Below are 26,242 nucleotides of genomic sequence, written 5' to 3'. Positions count from 1 at the left end.
CGCATTTGCGGGCACGTCGGTCAAGCTTCATTTATCTAGTTAGATTAAAAAGCACTGGTCCAAGTACAGATCCCTGAGGCACTCCACTACCTTTTTCCACTGTGAAAACTGACCATTTAATCCTACTCTCTGTTTCCTGTCCTTTAACCAACTTGCAATCCACAAAAGGACATCACCTCCTATCCCATGTCTTTTTAGTTTTCATAGAGGCCTGTCATGAGGGACTTTGTCGAATGCCTTCTGGAAATCCAAATATACTGAGGAGTTGTGGACAAACCCATGTGGTTGCCGTGGCTCTTGTTGAGTTCAGAAGAAGCTGAAACATCCAAAAAAACAATGATAGGTGTGGAGCAAATGAGGCAAAAATAAAACAGAGGGAGGGCAGAAAGACAGAGGGAGGATAGTAAGAAAAAAGGGAGAATGATAACAGTGGGCATTGGGAAGGGATAGGTACAGAAGAGGCACAGGGATGGAAGAGGAGAACAAAGGGGAGGACTGAAGAGTGACAGGAAACATGAGAAGGGAGGAGGGTGGCTTTAGGGAGGAAGGCAGGACTGGATTCAGCTGGTAGGCACCCCTAGGTGCAGGAGCAGCAGGAAGGGGAAGGAGACTGTTGGAGAGTGTGTGTATGTGTGGGGTATCATTGCATTACATCATCTTCTATTTATTACATGCTTTTATACCAAAACATTCAAAACATGGTACGGCGTAAAATAGCTGACCTACTGTTACCTGGGTATTTTTACCTAGGTAACTGTAGCTGAATATTCAGTGCAACATAAGCAGATCAATGTTGCACTGAATATACCTGGCTAAAGTTAGCCAGCTCTATGTACCCAGGTTACTTTAGGACAGCTCTTTTTCCAACTAGGCTTGCCCCACTAACTTTCGCCAGGTAAAATTTAGTCCCACCTCTAGAATACCCCAGTACCCTCTTCCCTTTTACCCAGCTAAATTTTATCTGGGTAGTAAGTTACTTAGACAAAATTTAGCTGAGAAATATATAAATCTCTGGTTTTGTCCAGGTAACTTGAAAAATTAACCCGACAAAACCTTTGAATATCAACCATTGTGTTAATAAAATTGCGGCCTTAACTTCCACTCATCCTGTTTTCATAGTGATAGTGTTATGGTTTTGATGAATTGGTGAACCCCAGGGCGAGGTGAGAGCTGTCTCCTCCCACAGGGAGGAGCCCCGTGGGCCTCAGCATCGGTAGGCATGGCCTCAGCGACGTAGGACACAGCTGTGAGAGAGACTTTATTAAGGAGAAAGATCGAACATGATCCAAGGAGCGGGAAATATAAATAAACCAGACTTAGTAAATACAGTGGTCAGGATGATGATGTATATACGAAGGTCCTGGTAATGGCCTGCAGCGTGGGGTACACCCGGGAATTCCTGTAGGCTGATGTAATACCTCTGAGTGTAGATACCGTAGTGGCCTGCAGTGCGGGGTATGCCAAGGAAACTGTACTGTAGAAGTCAAAAAGGCAGAGGTCGATGTTACAGGAACAAGGTCGTAGACCCAGTGTAGGAGATGAAGTATCCTGAGGCATAGATAGAGTAGAGTGAATGGACTGAAAAATGGTAGTGGCCCCAGGGACGGGGTATGCCGTGAAATCTTCAGTAGAGATGATAGAAGTTGTAGAATGTACTCACACAAGGAAGTCCAAGTAGATATACCTGAGGGGTGGGCCAGGATGTCCCAGGCAGGAGGAGCAGATAGGCAAGACATGGAAGAGCCCCCGAGGAACGGGTACTCAGAGTGTCCAATTGCCCGAAGGAGAATCTGGAACGCAAGATCCAAGTAGAGGGAATTTTTTTTTTAATTCTTTATTTATCATTTTTTTAATATTACAAAAACTGAATTTTGCAAATACAGAAACAGAAAGGAGTGATAGACACAATTTCCTTATATAACATTTCAACACTGAATTAGATAATTCCTTCCTCCTTTCTTAAACCATAAATCAATATAGTATCATTTACTTTGGATCCGAAATTAAAGAGAGATAATTCTAAGTAATATTATTATACTAAAGAAAACACAGCACATCTAACAGCTATTACATATTAATGGGAGAAGATGTGGTGGGGGTTTTTGATTGCAAAAAGAGTTTCATCTGCTCGATAGTGAAGAATACATTGACTTTAGCCCCCCCTCTTTAACATACATTTACAAGGAAACTTTTAACTTATAGGTATACCCCAACGAGACTGACTGTTGGCGCAGGGCTAAAAGCCCCCTTCGCCTCTCCTGTGTTATAGGAGAAAGATCAGGGAAGATTTTAAACATTTTCATTGAAAAAAGAAGTAGGAAACTTCCTAAAATAGCTTTTCATAATCAATTGGACATCCAATAAAGATATCAAGGAAACCAGTAGAGTGGCTCTGTCATAATACCTCTATTGTTGAATTTTCTAATATTTCATCAAATTATCTTGGAGGTTAACTCTATTAAGTGTTGAGGCAACTCTAGGCAGAAAATAGCATTTATTTATTGCTGGAAAATGTTCTTCTTCCAAACCAAAGGACCTCTTGCATAAATCTTTTAAAGGAAACATAGGGAGTTTCTCCCAACACAAGAGGAAAATTAAGGATCCTTATATTTAAATGTCTAGAAAGCATTCTCAAGAGTTTTCCACTCTTCTGGCAAGAAATTCTTTATCCTTCATAACTGCCACTTTAAATTTTACTCTTGCTCCTTCTCCTCCAAGGTCACAACTTTCCTAGAAATTTGATCAAATTTCCTTTGAAAATCATGTGAACTATGAGTGCTTTGAGAAGCCAGAGCTTCCACTTTCTCACTCAAATTATTCACTGTGGGGCGGATTTTCAGAGCCCTGCTCGCCTAAATCCGCCCAAAACCGGGCGGATTTAGGCGAGCAGGGCCCTGCGCGCCGGTGAGCCTATTTTACATAGGCCTACCGGCGCGCGCAGAGCCCCGGGACTCACGTAAGTCCCGGGTTCTCCGAGGGGGGGGCGTGTCGGGGGCGGGCCCGGTCGTCGCTGCGTTTGGGGGGGCGTGGCTACGGCCCCGGGGCGGTCCGGGGGCATGGCCGCGCCCTCCGTACCCGCCCCCCAGGTCGTGGCCCGGCACGCAGGAGGCCCGCTCGCCGCGTGGGGATTTACTTCCTTCTCCCTCCGGGAGGCGTAAATCCCTGGAGAAAGGTAAGGGGGGGTGTAGACAGGGCCGGGCGGGTGGGTTAGGTAGAGGAAGGGAGGGGAAGGTGAGGGGAGGGCGTTAGACGATTCCCTCCAAGGCCGCTCCGATTTCGGAGCGGCCTTGGAGGGAACGGGGGTAGGCTGTGCGGCTTGGCGCGCGCCGGCTATACAAAATCGATAGCCTTGAGCGCGCCGATCCAGGTTTTTAGCAGATACGCGCGGCTCCGCGCATATCTACTAAAATCCAGCGTACTTTTGTTTTGCGCCTGGAGCGCAAACAAAAGTAGGCCTATTCGCGGAGTTCGAAAATCCGCCCCTGTGGTTGCAACCCCCACCCTCATGTCCCATAATACAGCCATTGTGATGACCTCAGGGCGTTCAGGGATTTTTTAGGGGCTTAAAATCTGGAGTAGACTCTTGAGGTATTTGCAGGCTTAAACCATCAGGACTTACCCCAGCTGCCCCTTTTCCAAGTCTGAGTCCTGTTGTTTCTGCGCTAATCGTCTCAACCGAGGTGACCACGATCGCTGGTTTTGCCTGAGAGGCTGCGGGAAGAGTTGGAGTCACTGCAAGCAACCTGGAAGAGATTCCTTCGTTCAGCGCATCGGTTTGAAACATTGACTCTGTTCCTTGCGTCGGAACTGGTCTTTGATCTGGACTCAGCGTAGTCTCCTCCGGTGCAGGAACTTCTCTCTCCGTTCCTTGCACCAAGGGCTCCTCGACTCCTGGAATTTCTATAGCTGAGGGGGTAAGGAACCAAAGAATTTCCTGCTGCATAGCTGATGATGGTGGTGGTGGTAGAGGGGTATACCCTGATTTTTCCCTTCCTTTTTGGTTGCATTCCAAATATAAGGAAATAATATGTTTCACACGGTATAAGCAGGTGATCACTCACTTACTCCGCTTCTACACACAGCATGCCGCCATCTTGGATCCGATGAGTAGAGCAGATTTAACAAGCGAGAGAACTCCTTGCTAACTCGTCTTAGCAATGGGCGAGTCCGTATAAGTATCCTAATGGGGTTGACAATCATCAGGAGGGGACGCCCCCGAGGTTCCCGCCATGACGTATTCATAAAGGGGCCCTGCGCGCGCACGCAGGTGATGCCGGAAGTAAGATGGTGGTCAGCAGCGCCCACGCTGTCCCGGGGATGCCAGGGAAGTTGGCGTTGGTTGGCGGAGGCCGCCATTCTCCCAAAGATTGACGGTGCAGGGAAAAAAAGAGGTGAGCATGAGAGGTCGCAGCCACCTGCAACCGACAGGCGCAACAGGTAGTAGTAGACAGGATAGGATGTATTAGGGATTTTTATTGCTATTATGTGTTCTGTGCTTAATGCTTTATTATTGTACTAGCAGTTAAGCCCGTAACAACGGGCTCGGTCCATTTCCTTCCCACTCCCTCCCCCTCATTCCCCCTCCTCCCCTCACTCTCTCCCCCCCTCCTCCCTCCCTCCCTCCATCTCCCCTTCCCCCCTCCCTCCCTCTCTCCCTCCATCCCTCCCTCCATCTCTCTCTCACCTTCCCCCTCCCTCTCTCTCACCTTCCCACCTCCCTCCCCTTCCCTCTTCCCTCCCTCTCTCTCACCTTCCCCTCTCCCCTCCCTCTCACCTTCCCCTCTCCCCTCCCTCCCTCCATCTCTCTCTCTCACCTTCCCCCTCCCTCCCTCTCCCCTTCCCACCTCCCTCCCTCCCTCTCCCCTTCCCCTCTCCCTCTCTCTCCCCTTCCCCTCTCCCCTCCCTCCCTCTCTCACCTTCCCCTCCCCTCTCCCTCCCTCTCACTCCCCCCCTCTCCCTCTCACTCCTCCCTCCCCTCACTCTCTCCTCCCTCTCCTCAGTCACTCTCCCTCTCTCAAGCCCCTCCTCTTTAAGATCCACAACCGGCAGACGGAAGATCTCTGGGGGGGGGGGGTGTCCCTCCTGCGCGCGCGCTGCGCCGCTACTGCTCCTCCCGCTCCTGCTCTTCGTCGCTGCTGCCGCTACTGCTCCTCCCACTCCTGCTTCTCGCCGCCGCTCCTGCTTCTCACCGCCGCCGCCACCGCCGCTCCTGCGGCCCCAGCACCATATTTTTTTTTCAGGCACGCTCGGCTCTGACCGACGTGCTCGCCCACGCATGCGCGGTAGAGCTGCTCTCTACTGCGCATTTGCGGGCCATCGGTCAGAGCCCATTTATAAGGTAGATTTAATGAATCATTATTGCATCATATGTATTTATTAGTTTTGTAGCATGCATTTCTCCATTAAAAAGGAGTGACTCAACAAAAATTCAGTTCAATTTAGTTGATACCAATGGGTGTTTATTTTCTGTGTGTTTTAAGGGGAAGAGAGGGAGATATGCTGAGGTGTTCCTTGTCTATATTTACTTTATTACATTTCTTGGAAGAGGTTTCCCGCTTGAAGATTTATTTTATTTACTCCATGAGGCATGGCACCAGTACAGATAGGGGATTTTTTTTTTCTGTTTCTGTTTCACAGCACATTAAGTAGATATCACTTTCACTTTTGCATTGATCGCATCTGCCCACTGAGAGGCACTCTCAGCACATTCTCCAGGTCTGAATGAATGGGAAAATCCCTTGCTAGCTGACTATTCATGATTATTTCTATTCCTATAGACTTTACTTTGCACTTAATGCAAAGTATAATAGTTGCACATAAATACACAAGGGGAAGAAACTGAATACCCCTGCTGCAATCTCATTATGACAAATGAACATTACTGAGAATGTTTGCAAATTTAAAAAAATAAAGTGTATATATATATATATAGTTTCACATTCTCTTCTATATTTCTTTTCTTTGTTATGAAAGGGAAATATTTTAAAAATCTTTGAATATGTAATTATGCATGTATTTTCTGGCAGCTAAAAATCCATTTAGTTGATATATTTATTTACCGACATTCAATCTGACATATCACATTGGTTTACATTCAGGTACTGTAGATATTTCCCTATCCCCAGAGGGCTTACAGTCTAAGTTTGTACCTGAGGCAATGGAGGGTAAAGTGACTTGCCCAAGGTCACAAGAAGCAATAGCAGGACTTGAACACTGGTCTCCTGGTTCATAGCCCACTGCTCTAACCACTAGGCTACTCCACCATACAACCTATGTTTTCTGTTCAACCACACCATGTGCCGAGCTCTGCAATACCTACCACTGCTTCAGAGATCCCTTGAACTTATCCTATTGCTATCTTGAAATCGGACACTGCTCTTCTGTCTACTACCTCCACCGGGAGGCTGTTCCATGCATCCTCAATCCTTTTTGTAAAGAAATATTTACCTAGATTACTCCTGAATCTACCCCCCTTTCACCTACATCCCATGAGCCCTCATTCCAGAGCCTCTTTTCTGTTGAGAGAGGCCCACTTCCTGGGTATTGATACCTTGGAGATATTTAAATGTCATGACTAGAATGAGTGAGCCCTTGAGCCGCTGTTAAGTTGGTGCAGCCTATCTTGTACGAGCACAAGATAGGCCTTAAGAGGCAGCAGCTGATGCAACACAGGACTGAATCTTCTGCCTAGCCAGCCACTTTCCCCTTGGGTTGAGTCTGCAGGTTCTGGCGGCTGGCAGGACTTTCCTGGTCTGGTATGATAGTGATGACAGAAGGCTTGGTTGATAGCCCAACTGAGGTTTAGGCAGGCGGTGAGCAGAGTGAAGTTTAGGTCCAATCTGAGGTCGGGGCAGGTAGAAAGGAAAGCGAAGTGCAAGTCTAATCTGAGGTCAGGGAAGGTAGAAACAGGGTGAAGTCCAGGTCCAATCCAAGGTCAGGGTCGAGAGAATCAAGCCAGAGGGGAGGACACAGTGACACAAACAAGGAGAGTGCTGGAAAGAGGCAGAACACAGGAGACAGGGGTAGGATGAAATGCAAAACAGCACAGAGACATAATGGGACCAGGCAGGAAACACACAAAAAAAGGAGCAGGAACAAAGCAGAAATGCTGAAGCAACTAGGACTGCAAGGACGCTAGAAACTTGTTGTAAAGGTGTCTGTGGGGCACAAGACTGGCATTTAAATCTCCAGCCAGGGTGACATCAACAGACGGTGCCACAACGGTTTCCTGCCACAGAACCAGTTAATAGAAGCAAGGTATGCACCTAAGAGGAGGACAGCATTCTGGCATGGCCTGCAGCGAATGAGTGAGGCCTACTGCACCAGCAAAGCTGTGGCTGGCCCAACGTCACATTAAATGTTTCTATCATATCTCTCTTATCTCACCTTTCCTCTAGGATATACATGTATAGATTTTTAAATCTGTCCCCATATACTTTATAATGAAGACCACTGACCATTTCTCTAGCCAGCCTCTGGACTGAACCCATGTGGTCTATATCCTTTTGAAGGTGCGGTCTCCAGAATTGTACAAATAATTCAAGTGAGTTCTCACCAGGGATTTATACAGGGGCAATATCACTTTCCTTTTTTTTTTTTTTTTGCTGACCATTATTCTCCTTAAGCAACCAAGCATCTTTCTGGCTTTTACTGACACCTTATCCACTTGTTTGGCCATTTTGAGCTCATCAGATACGATCACCACCAGATTCCTCTCTTGTTTCATACTAAGATGAATTTCACCCTCATACTGTACTTTTCCCCTGGGTTTTTTGCAGCCCAAATGCAGGACATGTTGTAGCACTTAGTCTTAGCTGCCAGACTCTAAACCATTCCTAAAGCTTCACTAGATCCCTTCTCATTTTTTCTATTCCTTTTACATGTCTACTCTGTTGCAGATGTTGGTATGGTCCACCAAAAGACAAACCTTTACTGCTCAACATGTACGTTCAATATCAGCGGCAAAGCTTTTAAATAAATAAATAATAGCCCTTCCGCAAAATTGCTTACAAAAATGTCAAAAAGAACCAATCTAAGGATTGAGCTCTGTGACATACCACTAGTAACACTCTTCTCCTTGGAGTGAATTCCATTTACTATTGCACTCTATCACCTCCCACTCAACCAGTTTCTAACTGAGCCAGTCACTTTAGGGCCCATACCAAGGGTGCTCAGTATATTTATAATCCTGAGTGGATCCTTGTCAAAGGTCTTACTGAAATCCCCTCATCCAACTCAGGGCATCCGGTCATAGAAATTTATCAGATTCGTCTGATAAGTTCTACCTCTGTTAAAATCATACTGCCTCAGATCTTGTAATCCAGTGGATTTCAGAAACTGCACTATCCTCTGTTTTAGCAGCAGTTCCATTAATTTACTTACCACGGAGTTCAGAGAAACCAGGCTGTAGTTCCTAGCCTTCTCCTTACTTCCACTTTTGTGAAGAGGAGCCATATCCGCTTGTCTCCAGTCCTCCAGAACTATTCCTTATTCTAAAGAAGTATTGAAAAAGTCAGTCAGCAGCACTGCCAAAACTTCTCTAAGTTATCTTAATACCCTTGGATGTATCCCATCTTGCCCCATCGTGTTGTCAACTTTTAGTTTAGTAACATCTCACAAATGCAGTCTTCTGAAAATTGTTTGAGGTTTATTTTACTTTCAATCATATTTGCGTCTGTTTTCTGTGGTTCCGTTCCTGGCCCTTTCTGAGTGAACACCAAACAGAAATATTTGATAAGCAATTCAAGCTTTTCCTTATCAGCCTCTACAAATTCCGTCCCTTCACCTCAGAATCTCACAATGCCACTTTTGCACTTCCCCCTGCCATTAACCTATCTGAAAGAAATCTTGCCCCCTATTTTGGAAGTGAGCTATTTTTTCTTACATTTGTATCTTTGGTGTCCTACTTTTCAGCTTCACTTAGGCAACAATATCTGGAAAGTCTATCTTCCTCTTTATGTGATCTCTGATAATTTATGAACAGTCAACTTTTTTTCCTTAGCTGCTAATTTAGAAAACTGAAAAGGCCTCATTTTCCTCTTACCTTGATTTATTTTCTTAACAAAAATGTTAGCTGTCCTCACAATATCTCCTTTCAGTTTTGCTCACAGCTCTTCTGCTTCCCCTTAGATTTTCCCATCCAGAAAATAATACCTTGAAAGTACTCTCCCATTTTAACAAATTTAATTTTCCTTCAGTCTAGGACCCTTGCTTTTGAATGAACCATCACTGCATGCACTGTAATGCTGAACCACACCTATGTGAGTTCCATTACCGACAGAACAGTTCTCCCTGCAGAGAATCCAAGATCTTCTTACATCTGAAGATACTACAGCTGGGATGTCCCAATTAACATCCAGTATCTTGCAATAGCATCTCCCCTTTCATAGCTATTATGTGACTAGATTTCATTAAATCTTTATTCATTTCTTCTCCATGTGATAGAGGTCTGTATATTACACCAATATAAACAGATGTTCCATTCCCTCTTTCCAGATTAACTCACAGTGCCTCCTTCTTACCTCATAAGCCCTGCAGTTTTGTTGCTTTAATATTTTTTATAAATAGTGCCATTCTTCTTCCTTTCCTTTCTATTCTGTCCTTTCTGAATATATTGTAATCTGGTTTAACTACATCCCAGTTGTGATTTGCCATGTACCATGTCTCCATGACAGCCACTACATCCAAATCAACCTCTTCAAGACTGCCTCTAGATCTGGGACTTTATTTTCTCATACTAGGAACGTTAATGTCTAAACCTTTCTAAATGTTGCCCTTTTTTACCCATTTCTCTATACATGTTTAAGATTTATTTATCTGAGTAGTTTACTTACATAAAGACTTACTACACCCATCCTCAACAATCTTAGTTAGTCTTCCCCAGTAGGTTTCTCAGTATATTCTAGAAGACTTCATGCCCCTTTTTCTACAGGTGTCCCCAATCTCTGTTCAGCAGTCCTTGAAACATCATACCAGAGCTGAAGAAGCTGAAATGCTCTCATCAACACCATCCTATTCAGCCATTCATTCATCTAAAAAATGCAGTCTTCTCTGCCTAGGCTTTGACTGTGAAGACTGAGTACAATATCACCTGTGCACCTTTCTGCTTTACCCTCTTTTCCAGAGTCATGAAGTCACTTTTGCTATAATCTGTGTGGTGCCTAGCAATATCATTTGTGCGAACATGGATCAGTAGCATTGGATACTAATCAGTAGGTTTGATGATTCGCTACAATCTCTCCAATATGTCTTAGGTTTTGGTACCTGGCACATGGCACACTTCCTGGGATAACATGCCTGATGAGTAGATGGATGCCTCCTTAGCCTTCAGAAATGAGTCACCACTACCATCCGTCTCCTAGGTGCAGTAGTTGTTGAACCCATGGCTTTGGGATTCACAAGTTTCAATTCCTCCTGCATGTAGGGTGGTTTCTTCTCCTCTACTTCCAGGGCAGTATACCAGTTCTTTAGCTTGAGGGAAATTGCAGTTGAGGTTCAGTGGCTGTAGTAAACTGTGTCCAGTTTCTTCTTGTGATTCAGTTTTGCCTTCCCCTCTGTTTGAGTTTTCCATCTTTGATGCCTCATTAAACATTTCACTGATGTAGTCCTCATTCTCCCAGATAATTCTGTCTTGCCAACTCTTCTGAGTTCCACTCCCTATCCCTGAGGGAGTTGACCTGCAAACTTCTTTCACACTGAACTAGTTGCTCACCAAGGATCTGGATAACCATCTGGAGAGCAGTAGAAATAATAACAGTAGCTACATTGTTTTCCGGCCATCCTTCTACCGTGAGGAACTTCTGAAAAGAAATCGGAAAGTAAACTTAGCTAGCTTGTGGAATATAACTTCCACCTTCACACTCAGAATCCCTGTTTGTAGTTCTGTTTCCTAGCTCAGTTGTTGCTTTGAAGCATGAAATGGTTTGTCTTTTCCTTTCAGAATATAATATGAATATGTGTATTCATATATATATGAAATGTGTAATTTAGTTTGATTTCCTTTGTACAGTCTTATTGCTTAGAGATAAACGTTAACCAGACCAACCAGAAAGATCTAATATGCTATCAATCAAACTGCTCCAGAAATTTACTTAATTTTTTGTTGTGTTTGTATATGACAAAAATGTCACTTAAATCATTTACTTATTCTACCCTTCCTGTACAAAGCAGCATTTTCTCCAGCTGTTGACTAGTACATTTTCCTAATCTGTTTAACTGTGATCTCTAACAGACCTATTTCTTTTAATTTTAGTCAGGGCTAATTTTGTACTTATTTGTGAAAAGCTTCTAACCAATACTATTATGCACAATTATTTTCTCAACCTCCTAAATGGGCAGTACTCTATATCTAACTTTGAGTGAGGGTTTATTTTGCACTTTTTTGTTCAAAGTACTAGTTAGCTCCTATAATGTAAACAAACAAGGAAATAGCATCATACTCTCATACAGAAAGAAACCAGAAGCACAATCAATCAGGCAAACTTCCATATTTAGGAAGGTTAATTTTTTTTTATTCATGTAAAAGGTGCTCAGAGTTTGAAAATGTACTTATTACATAGCATATGTAAATTCCACATGTATAGGTGTTTATTTACATACACCACCATTTAAGCATAGTATAGCACTAAAGATGTAAGGATCCTTAAAGTTCAAATAAAGAGTTCAATCAATAAGATTGTTGCCAAGCAATTCCATCTTTTTTTTTTGTATTTAAACATTTTTATTAATTGATTTCAATAACAGAAACATACACAACAGTCGCCCTCAGTACATTAAACAAAGTAAACGGAACTGTTGAGCGAGAAATAAGCAAATCACAACAGATTTTCCATATGTAGAGTTGTGTACCAATTCCATGTTTTATTGTGAGTAATATCAGGGTGAAACAGATTTCATGAATATACAGTATGAATCTACTTGTAGGTGAGTAAGAGAAGCTTGAACTTATGTGGAAATAGATGGGGAGTCATGAGGGACTTTGTCAGATGCTTTCTGGAAATCCAGATACACTATATCAACTGGCTCAGCTTCATCCATATGTATACCATCTGGTCCAGGTGATTTGCTACTCTTTAGGGCAAATTGACAAGCTAAACAATGGACCAGATAATATGCATCCCAGAGTGCTGAAAAAACTGAAAAATGAAATTGTGGGCCTGCTATTAGTAATTTGTAAACTATCATTAAAATCGTCTATGGTAGCTGAAGAGGGTTGCCAATGTAATCTAATTTTTAAAAAGTGATCAAGAAGTGTTCCAGGAAAGTAAAGATCAGTGAGTCTGATATCTATGGCATGCAAAATGGTAGAAACTATCATAAAGAAGACAATTGCTGACCATATAAATGGGCACAGTTTAATGGGACAAAGCCAACATGGGAAGTTTTGCCTCATCAAACTGCTACATTTTTTGAGGGCATAAATAAACATGAGAAATAAAGATGAGCCAGTTGATATAGTATATCTGGATTTCCAGAAAACATTTGACAAAGTCCCTCATAAGACACTTCTTAGGAAATTAAAAAATCATGGGAGAGGGGGCAGTGTTCTGTTGTGGATTGTGAACTGGTTAAAAGATACAAAACAAAAAGTAGGGGTAAATGGTAAAATTTCCTAATGGAGAAAGGTGAATAGTGGAGTGCCCCAGGGATCTGTTCTGGAACCACTGCTTTTTAATATTTTTACCTGGAAATGGGGAAAACGTGTGAAGCGATCAAAATTGCACATGACACAAAATTATTCAAAGTTGTTAAATCACAAGAGGATTGTGAGAAATTACAAGCAAATCTAGCAAAACTAGGAGACCTGGGAATGCAAATGGAAAATTAAATTTAATAGTACACAAGTGCAAAGTGATGCACTTGGTGAAAAGTAACTCACATTTATAGCTGCACAATGCAAGATTCCACATTAGGGGTCATCAATTCAGGAAAAGGATCTAGGTGTCATCATTGATAATATGTTGAATCTTCTATTCAATGTGCAGCAGCCAAGAAAGCAAATAGAATGCTAGGAATTATTCAGAAAGGAATGGAGAATAAAAAGGGGAATATCATAATGCCTCTGTTCACTCCATAGTGTGACCTCATCTTGAGTATTGTGTGTAGTTCTGGTCACCACATCTCAAAAACAATATAGCAGAATTAGAAAAGGTACAGAGAAGGGCAACCAAAATTATAAAGGGATGGAACGATTCCCTATGAGGAAAGGCTAAAGAGATTAGGACTCTTCAGTTTGGAGAAGAGATGGCTGGGGCGAGATACGATAGAGGTCTATAAAATAATGAGTGGTGTGGAACAGATAAATGCAAATTGGTTGTTTAAGCTTTCAAAGAGTACAAAGATTAGGGGGACACACAATGAAGTTTCTAGGTGATACATTTAATACTAATAAGATAAAAAAAATTTTTACTGAACACATAATTAAGCTCTGGTATTTGCTGCCAGATGTTATGATAAAAGCTGTTAGTGTAGCTGCATTTATAAAAGGTTTGGACAGGTTCCTGGAGAAAAAGTCCATTAACCATTATTAACTTAGAGTTGTAGAAATCCACTTCTTATCCCTCGGATAAGCAGCATGGAAGCTGTCTATCCCTTGGGATCCTGCCATATATTTGTGACTTGGATTAGCCTCTGTTGGAAACAGGATACTAGGCTTGATAGATTTTTGATCTGACCCAGTATGGCAAATCTTACTCACTTATTGTATTTATAATAGTTACTTAAGGAGAAGAGTTACACGGTGTAGTGTAACATGGTGGAATGAAGTCAAACTGAAATTTGGATAGACTGCAGTGGAGACAGGTTACAGTACTCTTAAGTGGAAGATGATGAGGGAGTGGATTAGGTTTCAGAAAGGAAGGGGCAGATATTGGTAATGTTTTAGCAATGTTATGGATATGTGTAAGTAAGCAGAGAGATGAACATAAGAACATAAGAAAATGCCATACTGGGTCAGACCAAGGGTCCATCAAGCCCAGCATCCTGTTTCCAACAGTGGCCAATCCAGGCCATAAGAACCTGGCAAGTACCCAAAAACTAAGTCTATTCCATGTAACCATTGCTAATGGCAGTGGCTATTCTCTAAGTGAACTTAATAGCAGGTAATGGACTTCTCCTCCAAGAACTTATCCAATCCTTTTTTAAACACAGCTATACTAACTGCATGAACCACATTCTCTGGCAACAAATTCCAGAGTTTAATTGTGCATTGAGTAAAAAAGAACTTTCTCCGATTAGTTTTAAATGTGCCCCATGCTAACTTCATGGAGTGTCCCCTAGTCCTTCTACTATCCGAAAGAGTAAATAACCGATTCACATCTACCCGTTCTAGACCTCTCATGATTTTAAACACCTCTATCATATCCCCCCTCAGTCGTCTCTTCTCCAAGCTGAAAAGTCCTAACCTCTTTAGTCTTTCCTCATAGGGGAGTTGTTCCATTCCCCTTATCATTTTGGTAGCCCTTCTCTGTACCTTCTCCATCGCAATTATATCTTTTTTGAGATGCGGCGACCAGAATTGTACACAGTATTCAAGGTGCGGTCTCACCATGGAGCGATACAGAGGCATTATGACATTTTCCGTTTTATTCATCATTCCTTTTCTAATAATTCCCAACATTCTGTTTGCTTTTTTGACTGCCGCAGCACACTGAACCGACGATTTCAATGTGTTATCCACTATGACACCTAGATCTCTTTCTTGGGTTGTAGCACCTAATATGGAACCCAACATCGTGTAATTATAGCATGGGTTATTTTTCCCTATATGCATCACCTTGCACTTATCCACATTAAATTTCATCTGCCATTTGGATGCCCAATTTTCCAGTCTCACAAGGTCTTCCTGCAATTTATCACAATCTGCTTGTGATTTAACTACTCTGAACAATTTTGTGTCATCTGCAAATTTGATTATCTCACTCGTCGTATTTCTTTCCAGATCATTTATAAATATATTGAACAGTAAGGGTCCCAATACAGATCCCTGAGGCACTCCACTGTCCACTCCCTTCCACTGAGAAAATTGCCCATTTAATCCTACTCTCTGTTTCCTGTCTTTTAGCCAGTTTGCAATCCATCAAAGATGACCCGAAGATTACAAATTGAAGGAGCTTAGAGAATTGCAAAATTATCCACAAAAATATAGAAAAGATGAATGAGGGTTTAGAGTGAAAGATAAGATGTTCTGTCTTATAGAAACATAGAAACATAGAAATGACGGCAGAAGAAGACCAAATGGCCCATCCAGTCTGCCCAGCAAGCTTCATACATTTTTTCTCTCATACTTATCTGTTTCTCTTAGCTCTTGGTTCTATTTCCCTTCCACCCCCACCATTAATGTAGAGAGCAGTGATGGAGCTGCATCCAAGTGAAATGACTAGCTTGATTAGTTAGGGGTAGTAGGGGTAGTAACCGCCGCAATAAGCAAGCTACACCCATGCTCATTTGTTTTTTCCCAGACTATGTTATACAGCCCTTATTGGTTGTTTTTCTTCTCCCCTGCCGTTGAAGCAGAGAGCTATGCTGGATATGCATCGAAAGTGAAGTATCAGGCACATTTGGTTTGGGGTAGTAACCGCCGTAACAAGCCAGCTACTCCCCGCTTTGTGAGTGCGAATCCTTTTTTCTTCTCCCCTGCCGTTGAAGCTATGCTGGATATGCGTGAAGTATCAGTTTTTCTTTTCCCCTGCCGTTGAAGCAGAGAGCTATGCTGGATATGCGTGAAGTATCAGTTTTTCTTCTCCCCTGCTGTTGAAGCAGAGAGCTACGCTGGATATGCATCGAAAGTGAAGTATCAGGCACATTTGGTTTGGGGTAGTAACCGCTGCCATGTTGTTTTTATGGTGACAGTGGAGTATCCAGGCAGCAATGTCAGACAAGCAGGCTGAGATTTGGAATTGGATTCCTGGTGAAATTTCTGGTATAGAGGGCAGTCAGCAGTTTAAAAATGGTCCTGAAAGCTATGGGAGGAGATTAGACCAGTGGTGAATGGGCCCCTAGTGGAGAAATTAAAATAGGCCATCATTCACCGTGTTGCCCTGGAAACACAACAGTGTGTAATGCTGTCAATCTCCTTGGCATTGCTGCTTATTGGACAGGATGTTGTAATGAGTCAAAAGAGTTTCTTTCATTGCTTTTACACTACAAAATTTAATGCACTGAAAAATGGAACTCACACTTAAATGTTATAAATAAAAGAATATAAGTTCAATTCATCACCCTTAGGGACTCAAATTGCATCTAATGGGGCTCAATGAGTGCCAGAGTTTAATGCCACTGTTCTACAGCCAAAATGCTTCTGAAATGAATGTAACCAAACTTAATAAATCTGGGTCACTGAGATCAAAAATGATCCTTAAAATTGCTGTGAATGGGTTTAGATTTCGAGATAGGCTACTGGGTCATTATAAACGACCTTTGATTTGGGAATTGTAGAGGATAAGTGAGTTAAGAAGGGAAAGATTTCCCAGTAAACCAGAAATGACTAATATACATCTTAAACTGAATCTATAAATAAATACAAGACTGATTTTGGACAGTATTTGCTTTTTGGGCACAACAAAAAATGATACAATCTGAAATTTGCATTGCATCATACATGATATGAATTGCAGAGCAGTGAGCGATGAGCATGCTTAGTGATTTCCCTAGGATATGGCAGCAATGGAAAAATAGTATCAGGGAATTGAACCCCGTCAATGCTTGTAGACTATTTCTGAACAATGACAAAAGATGTTCCATTTAATAAATACAAGACACAAGAATAGCTGAGTAGCCACTAATAAGGATTAAATCATGTATATCACATATATCTATACATACATTTTATTTCTATGATTCTTTTGCTGATTTGAGACTAGATTCATCAAACTATTGCATGTGATAGGAAGAGGGGTGTGTTTTATGGTAATAGCGCACATTGCGATAAATAGGCTATCTTCGTGCTTTGCATAGGCAAAGTGCGTTAACTTTTTCACACTTTGCGGTAATACCACAATCATTGCATTTCCTACCTGCAACCACTGATGTTACCCAGGTAGAGAGTCCATCAAGCTAGGTTGAGAGATCATTGCACAAATCTCACCTTTGGGTGAGTTTTCTCACTCCGAAGGTCATCAAATCTTCATGAGAGAGAGAGAGACATTAGCCATAATGCCCTCACGCTAGATAGGTATTTATATCTCTATGGGAGTCCCACTTAGTCACTCAAGGTGAGGTTTAGGTATTAGTGTAGGGGTTAGGGGCTACTTTGACATTCAAAGTGAAACGTATGAACAGAACAGTGCTGATTAAAAACAAATTATAGGAAGTATTTTTTCAATCTGCCAGTTGCTATTTTCATGTCCCTAGTTCTAGTGTTGTTTGAAAGGTAAATAACTGTTCTCTATTTACCCATTTCACCTCACTTATGATTATAAATTTCAATCATATCCCTTCTGTCATCTCTTTTCCAAGCTAAAGAGCCCTAATCCATTTAGCCTTTCTTCATAATGGAGCTTTTTCATCCCCTTTATAATTTATCACCTTTCTCTATACCTTTTTTATGTCCTCATTGTTCTTTGTGAGGAACTCAAGTCCAGTTACCCATGTTGTTTGCATCAGGTGAGATGCTGAGACGGATCTTATGGTGTGGTCTGCCAGCTTCTGAACGTTGGGCATATAATGACACTGTTCTGGTTGTGACAACCTCTTGATGTGCTCAACTCTGTATAATTCTCTAGTTTGGGTATAAATGTAGCCCAATGCTATTTTTCTGTCAGTGTAGAACATGACTATGTCTGTCTGAATGTTTGTTTCACTAAGTATCAGCTCTGCTATCTCCACTGCCAAAATTGCTCCACATGATTCAAGCTGTGGTTTGGTGTGGTTAGGCTGAAGAGCTAATTTAGCCTTGCCCAGGATAAATCCTACGTGGGACAAGCCTTCTGCATCTGCCATCTTCACATAGGCCACTGTAGCTATAGCCTTTACGGAAGCATCTGAAAAGACTCAAAGTTCTTTGTAATGAAATGCAGAGAGAAATAGAGGTATGCAAAGGTGAAATGTGGAGCTGTTTGGGATCTCAGAGGGAATCCTTCCACATTTCTTTTTCTTGCTTCTTCTCTGGAATAGCAGGGCATACCACTCATTTGTCTCTCATGAAAGTTCTCTTAATGAAGACATCCCTTGTATGGTGACTGGAGCCATAAACCCAAGAAGGTCATATAAGCTGTTGATTGTGGACAGAAATGCCAGGGTAAGTATATGGTTTCTCTTTGCTTGAGACTTGAAATGTGAAAGTGTTTCTTTACTAGGGGTGTGCATTCATTTGCATGTATTGGCAATCCGCAACATATATCTCCATATTCATTGTATTCATGGAGTCAAGAAACGTATCGCGCTTTCCCACGAATATAACATATCATCCGTTCCATATGTTTGGCGAGCTCGCAGTGATTTCTTAGCGGCCATTTCAAATAGGAGAACGCCATTTGGGTGTATCCATAGCCAAAAACCAGCCCTTTCCTGTGAGTCATCAGTGACCTCACAGCCCTGTCAGAGTGGGTCAGACAGGTTGGCAAGGAGACCAGAATGCAACGTATCAGCGATAAGAATTTTTGCAATGCAGCCAATCGCGCTCTCACTCAGTGGTCGGTGACGCTTTTTGCTGATGACCCAGCACTATATATACTTAAGCACGCGGCGTGCCACGCACTTTCTTTGCAGGGGTAGTCTGCAGAAGGTGGCTGCACTCAGAGCTAGTCTGAGTTCTCAAATCTGTATTTAATTGCCATATCTGGACCGCCATGAATGCTGCACACTCTTACCTCTCCCTGTCAGCACACTGATGGGACCTGGCTGAGGCAGGGGCAGGCAGCAGCTCCTGCCTCAGCCAGGTCCCACCCGATGTGATATGCCAGATCGAATGTCGGTATAGAAAAATAAATAAATAAATAAATATTAGTGAACAAGTATCAGGGTGGAGGTTGGCTTTACTGCACACCCACCTGACGGACCAGGCCCATACCGCAGCCAATATTCTAGCATGCATCAGACAGATGCTGGAGGGCTGGCAACTACACCAGCGAGACAGGAATCCTCAGCCAGGGTTCTTTGTCACAGACAATGGTACAAACATGGTAATGGCAATAACTGACGGGGGCTTTCAGAACATCCGATGTTTTGCATACACTCGGCACCTGGTAGTGAAGTCAGCTCTGGGGTTGGAGTCCAAGCACCAAGAGAATGGATACCTACAGGGCTTAATACATAATTGCAGGGACATAGCAGGGCACGTCCACAGAAGTATGAAGGCGGGACAGGTTCTCCAACAAAGCAGACTGATTTGGAGATGCCTCACAAGCGTCTCATTCAAGACATTACCACCTGGTGGAATTCCACCTATATGATGCTGCAGAGTTTAGTGGAGCTGCAGACACCCCTTCATGAACTTTCTGGTTCAATGGACATAGGTGTGCAGAATCCCCTAGGACTTCATGATTGGTTAGTCATGAGTCAGCTGGTAAAAATCCTGCAGCCCTTCAAGGATGCCACGGAGGAGCTGAATTCCAGAAGTGCCACCTTGGCTGACATCATCCCTATTGTTAATTTCCTGGATGAAAATTTGGAGGCCTTTAAACAGGAAGAGGGAATGACAGCTGAGGTGCTGCATTGTCTGGACGTTTTGCAGCAGCAAGTGCAAGATAAATTAAGGCCTTTAACAGAAGAGCACACATACATGCTCACCACAGTCTGTGTCCCCGTGTGAAAGGGAAACTCGCCCTACAGTACGATTGTCTCCTATTGGTGAAGGACCTGCATTTAGCAAAAGTCCGTGAACAGGAGCGCCATAGGCAGAGACAGATTAGGCGTGAAGCAGAGGAGGAAACAGCGGGTACTTCAGTGAGTTGTGCTAGCCCAAGCATGAGCAGCACTCTGTCAGCGATAGCTAGTACCTCCTCCTCCTCCACTTCAGTACTCCAAAGGCATGTTGCCCATAAAGATTCATCTTTTGTGCTATGGGCTAGAGAGCAAGCAGCTGGCATGAGTGACTCTGAGGCCACCCAAGCAAAGGAGACACCAGCACAACTGTCAGTGACACGGTATCTCTCAGAGCCTACAGAGGACATGCAGACAGATCTGCTGGCATATTGGGCACACAAGTCCACTGTCTGGCCACACCTAGCCAAAGTGGCTTAGCGATATCGGTCATGTCCACCAACCAGTGTGCCCAGTGAACGTGTATTTTCAATGACAGGGGATATCATGAGCCCTCACCGCTCAAGGCTGGCACCAGAGTTGATGGAAATGCTAGTGTTTTTGAAAATAAACCTGCCTTTGCTTGGTTTTCCAAATTTTCCCTGTGAATGGCAAGATGAATAAAACGCTGTGCCTGTCCTTTCACTGTCCAGGCCATACGTCCCTACAAGGGCCTGACCTGAAACGCTGTGCCAGTCTGGTATTTCTAATTTCAGTGCTGAAGTGCATAAGTACAGTTAATAGCTTCTGTGTATTCACAAATAATCTCCAGCTCAGTTCTTCCTTCACAAATGGCAGTCTCTATTGCTCTAAAAGCATACTCTGTTGAATTATCTTTCAGAAATGAAAAAGATGCCATTTTATTCTGGCTGTGAACCAGTTCAAGAAGAAGTGACAGATCAAACCACAACATACCTGCACAAAGGAAATCCTCGAATGCTGTGCCTATCCATCCAGGCCTTACGTCCCTACGAGGGTCTGACCTCTATCCTCTAATGCTGTGCCTGTTCGTCCAGCCTTACGTCCCTACAAGGGCTTGACCTGTATCCTCTAATGCTGTGCCTGTTCATCCAAGCCTTACATCCCTATGAGGGCTTAACCTGTATCCTCTAATGCTGTGCCTGTTCATCCAGGCTTTACGCCCCTACAAGGGCCTGACCTCTATCCTCGAATGCTGTGCCTGTCCATCCAGGCCTTATGTCCCTACGAGAGCTTGACCTATATCCTCTAATGCTGTGCCTGTTCGTCTAGGCTTTACGCCCCTACAAGGGCCTGACCTGTATCCTCTAATGCTGTGCCTGTCCATCCAGACTTTATGTCCCTGCGAGAGTTTGACCTCGAATGCTGTGCCTGCCCATCCACATTTGGAATGTATGAACCTAAAAAGCTGACTTAAGGTGTTTGGAGCTTGCATATTTCATATGCTCAATAGTTTTCTTGACCTTCATAATATGGGGGCCATGTTCCCTAAATCTTTCTTAGGTGCCAACATTAATGTTTCTTCTAGTACTATAGAAAAGGTGGAAGTTGCACTTTAGTCCATCCTCTGTCCCATAGTTTACAGAGGCAATGTAGGGTATAAAGTCAACATAGGTCGATATTGTAGATTTGGGCGGGAGATGACGTCAGCGCTTCTTTTGGTCCTAACGGCTGAACCCTCGTTGCGAAGGAAAACCTCAGTCTCTGGCAATTCAAAATACTAATCCTTCACAACATGGATGCTTAAATAAAACAAACAATTTTCTTTTAGTTTCAGGGCAGAGCAGAGAACCTCCTCCATCTTGCTCATGAAGTCATGATCTGTTTGCACATGCTTAAATCCTAACAATTTGTACCATTATACACTCTAGGGGCCAACCCATTCCAGGGAGCCCTTCGCTGCCCAAAGGAAAGGAACTCTCCCTTGGGGTAGCCAGCCTATCTCTTAGTACCTGTTGACCCATGATGAACCCCAGGCATTAATTTCTGAGCAGCACAAAAATTGTACAGAAAAACAGAAAATACTGCTTTTCTGGCAATATCATGGCAATATTAAGCTGGAGGAACCAAAACATTTAAGAGGTTTAAAAATATATATTTTTAAATAGTTCCATGTCCGAAGCAAGAGGTCAGTACCAGGAGATCAGGCTGAAGAATGGACAAGGACAGGCGAGGAGCCACTGGACGAGGTGGGCTGAGCAAGGCAGTCTGGATGAGTCAAGTTGGGCAAGGCAAGGCTGGAACGCAGGAACAACAGGAACACAGAAATAACACAGACTGCACTAGGGAGGATACCCGTTGCTGAAGCAAGATTAGGGTGTGTGGCTGGGGCTTGTGTACCCACCCACATCACATCATCTGCGCTGGAAGACTGGATTCCTACCATAGGTCCTTTAAAGGGCAGCGCACCACGCATTCCTAGGAAAGGCTCTGTGGGAAAAGTGGCATGGCATCATCCTTAGATAGTTTCTGTAGTCTACGTGGATAATGAAACAGTAGAACATCTATTGTATATCAGCCATGATGGGAATGGACTCTTTTCTGAAATGAATTAAGACATTCAAGAAATTGTTGGTTAAGATATGCCCAGTGAGGTAGGTGCACATTGATCAGAGAGACTCCTTGGAACTGAATGCTTGAGTCAATTACAAATCTGATTTGACCTTGTTTCTGAGGATGGTATACTCCGAAGATAGGGATATACCAGTATTCTTCACCCTCCATCAGAGTTGGGGCTATGTCCGTGTGACCATTATTGAATATGCCTTTCATAAAGGTCACAAAGAACAAAAGAACATAAGAAATCGCCATGCTGGGTCAGATCAAGAGTCCATCAAGCCCAGCATCCTGTTTCCAACAGAGGTCAAACCAGGCCACAAGAACCTGGCAATTATCCAAACACTAAGAAGATCCCATGCTACTGAAGCAATTAATAGCAGTGGCTATTCCTTAAGTAAACTTGATTAATAGCCATTAATGAACTTCTCTTCCAAGAACTTATCCAAACCTTTTTTGAACCCAGCTACACTAACTGCACTAACCACATCATCTGGCAACAAATTCCAGAGCTTTATTGTGTGTTGAGTGAAAAAGAATTTTCTCCAATTAGTCTTAAATGTGCTACTTGCTAACTTCATGGCATGCCCCCTAGTCCTTCTATTATTCGAAAGTGTAAATAACCGTTTCACATTTACTCGTTCAAGACCTCTCATGATCTTAAAGACCTCTTTCCTGGTCTCTGGTTTCCTTTTCAGGGAAATCCATGAGATGTCCTGTTCCTTGTTGTTGGGAAGTCAATGTCTGGGTGTTCTGAATGGGAAGGGAGGCACCTAGCTGTTTGATTCATCATTGAAGAATTATTTGTCCATTATCTTCGGGAACTCCTTGTCCTCTATAGAGAGAGAAGTGGTCATCATTATTTATAGTTTGGAATACAGCATTTCCCAGATGGTCCTCCCAATCATTTGGTGTGAAGGCTTCAATGTAGGTCTGAGAATGATGGTTTGGTCACTCTTTATGGATAGGTGTCTCTCTGATGGAGAAATGGATCAGACATGGCTTAAACAAGGAAATGCATCCATCCTCTAGTATATTAGTGGTGAAGGTGCTAACACGGTCTGGTTTACATATTATGTCAATAAAGACATCACCTACTATCACCCATCCTAGGTTGAGGCGATGAACATAGGGGGCTTTATGTGGACCATTGTGCAACTAACAAACATTGTGTAGACCTAGGATATCTTTGTCGAGAAGAAGCAGAATTTGAGCATCAAGATCCAAAGGTGGGAGACATTTAGCATAGGCCTCAGATAGGAATGATGCCATGCTACTTCTGGCATAGGAATTTCTCTCCTGTTGTTCAGTAACAGTCATCTATGGCTTTTCTCACAAATCCCATTGCTCTTCTCCCTATCATCTCTACTCCTCCTGAGCATGTATTTAGTATGTATGGGAAGTAGTCCTCTTTTATTTATTTATTTATTTTATGTATATAAAATTATATACCTCAGATCAAAATTTCTAAGCAGTATACAATAAACATTCATAAAATCCATAAAACATAAAATGTTAAAACTAGAGACAAAAATATATAAAATACAATAAAAACAAATTTAGACAATACTCTTCTACATATAATAAAATACCTTCCTTCTTCACAGAATTAGCACATCTGTCCCAGCACACCCATATTACTACTGATCAAAGTACTTGAATTTAAATTTGCCCACTAACTACTAATAATTTAGGTTTGCCCACTAATACAATTACACATCTTGTAAACTTAACTAAGTACTAAAACTAAAAAATACTTATAAAAGCCTTATGTTTAAGATAGGTTATAAATAGATTTTACCTCAAATTAAAAATGAATAGTGTTTAAAAATGATAGCCTCTTCCAACTCATTCAAATATCAGAAAAAGTTTGCAAACACAGAAAACTATTTACCATTTTTCTAAATTTAAAAAAACAGGTCAAAGAACTCTACCCTTGCCAGGGAACTTTGCTCGTCGATGATAACATATATCCTTTAAGGATGTGAATCAGGCTTCAGACGATTGAAAATATCAGACGATATTTTCAAAATCGTCAGAAATCGGGGGCTCCCGATAAGAGAACCCCACAATTTTGTTCCTGGGGCTCTCTTATCGTTTTGGGGGAGGGCGGGAAAAACGGCACACCAAAACAATCCCTAAACCCACCCGACCCTTTAAAACTGTTCCCTTAGCTTCCCCCACCCTCCCGACCCCCCCCCCCAACTTTTTACAAGTACCTGGTGGTCCAGTGGGGGTCCCGGGAGCCATCTCCCGCTCTCGGGCCGTCGGCTGCCACTAATCAAAATGGCGCCGATGGCCCTTTGCCCTTACCATGTGACAGGGGTATCCGTGCCATTGGCCGGCCCCTGTCACATGGTAGGAGCACTGGATAGCCCGCGCTGGCCGTCCATTACTCCTACCATGTGACAGGGCCTGGCCAATGGCACGGATACCCTGTCACATGGTAAGGGCAAAGGGCTATCGGTGCCATTTTTATTAGTGGCAGCCGAATGCCCCGAGAGCGGGAGATCGCTCCCGGGACTTTCACTGGACCACCAGGTACGTGTAAAAAGTTTTGGGGGGGTTCGGGAGGGTGGGGAAAGCTAAGGGAACAGTTTTAAAGGGTCGGGTGGGTTTTTTTGTTTATCGGCTCGGGCGCAGCCGATAAACAAAACCGCGATCGGGCCGCAGAAAAAAAATTAACGATGTGAATCGGAACTGATTCCGGTTCCGATTCACATCTCTAATATCCTTACTGACCTTTCGGGCTGTCCCTAGGGGTATGCCATAGCTAGGAATATCTTGGAACAGGACCTTCTATCATGGCACTTGCCCCAGACTTCAGTGCATTTGAGTGTGACTTTGGGTACCACTATCTCTGATATGTTGTTCTCCCCGCTATTCTTCAACAGGACCCCTGGGCCGAGGTGCGGTTGATGCTACCCGTATGAGGGATCCTACGGGTCCCCACTGTTGGCAGGCGGAGTGGGATGAAGGATGGATACCGGCTGGCACTTCACCAATACCAGCCCCCGTTCCCCGTGGGTTGAGCCTTTGGGTACCAGGGCCAGCTGGGCTTAGGTGGACCTCCGTTTGTTGTCATTGATGGATGGATTGGTCAGCCCAGATGCAGCAACAGTGATGAGAAGAGTCTGTTCTGGATGGGGCGGAGTCCTGGAGACCCGAGCACCAATAGGAACAGAGTCAGACAGGAGGCGCCCAAGCAAGAACAGGCCAAAGCCTGAATAGGCCAAGTCCAGCACATAGACTGAAGGAGCGTCATAGGCAAGCTGGAGTCGGGGCTGGCGGAAATCAGGAAACAGTGGCAAGACCGGCTGAGTTCTAGACAAGGAGAAGAGTCAATGACATAATCAGGCAATGCAGAGGTCCGGGCTTGGAGAGAGGCAACGGCGTTGTCATGCAATGCAGAGGTCCGGGCTTGGAGAAAGGCAACGGCGTAGTCAGGCAATGCAGAAGTCCGGGCTTGGAGAGAGGCAACGATGTAGTCAGGCAATGCAGAGGTCCAGGCTTGGAGAGAGGCAACGGCATAGTCAGGCAAAGCAGAGGTGTACGGGCTTGGAGAGAGGTAGCGACGTGGTCAGGCAAAGCAGATGTCCAGGCTTGGAGAGAGTCAGTGACGTGGTCAAGCAAAGTAGAGGTTGTGTCCAAGGAAGCAGTCCAAAGGTAGAAGGAATAGGGAACGTAGGAGCAAGGAGAACTGGAACGGGGAACAACGAAGAACAGGACCCAAGAATGCAGGGAGGGTCACCAGGAGGCAACGAGTACACGACCAGCGTGGAGACCTGTTGCCGTCAGGGACGAGGAACCAGGCACTTTATTCAACTGAGAGAGGTGAGGGGATCTTGGAGGTCTGGGTTTGCCTGGATGGGCTCGATGAAATTAGGAGGATCTTATCCAGGATGTTACGGGCTGGCTCCCATGAATTCTCATCGGGGTCATAACCCTCCCAGGAAAGGAGGTACTCCCA

The 26,242-nt window shown here is 43.5% G+C and overlaps 1 protein-coding gene across 1 annotated transcript in view; it reads left to right on the top strand.

The window, feature by feature from the left end:
- Positions 1–26,242, top strand: part of ADGRV1 (adhesion G protein-coupled receptor V1) — a 1,128,533-nt gene that overhangs the window by 803,837 nt on the left and 298,454 nt on the right. The window lies entirely within an intron of this gene.

This window comes from Rhinatrema bivittatum, chromosome 1 (genome assembly GCF_901001135.1).
Source record: "Rhinatrema bivittatum chromosome 1, aRhiBiv1.1, whole genome shotgun sequence".
NCBI classification, from domain to species: Eukaryota; Metazoa; Chordata; class Amphibia; order Gymnophiona; family Rhinatrematidae; genus Rhinatrema; species Rhinatrema bivittatum.
Note: the sequence above shows the minus strand (reverse complement) of the source record. Positions and strands in the feature narration are given on the sequence as shown.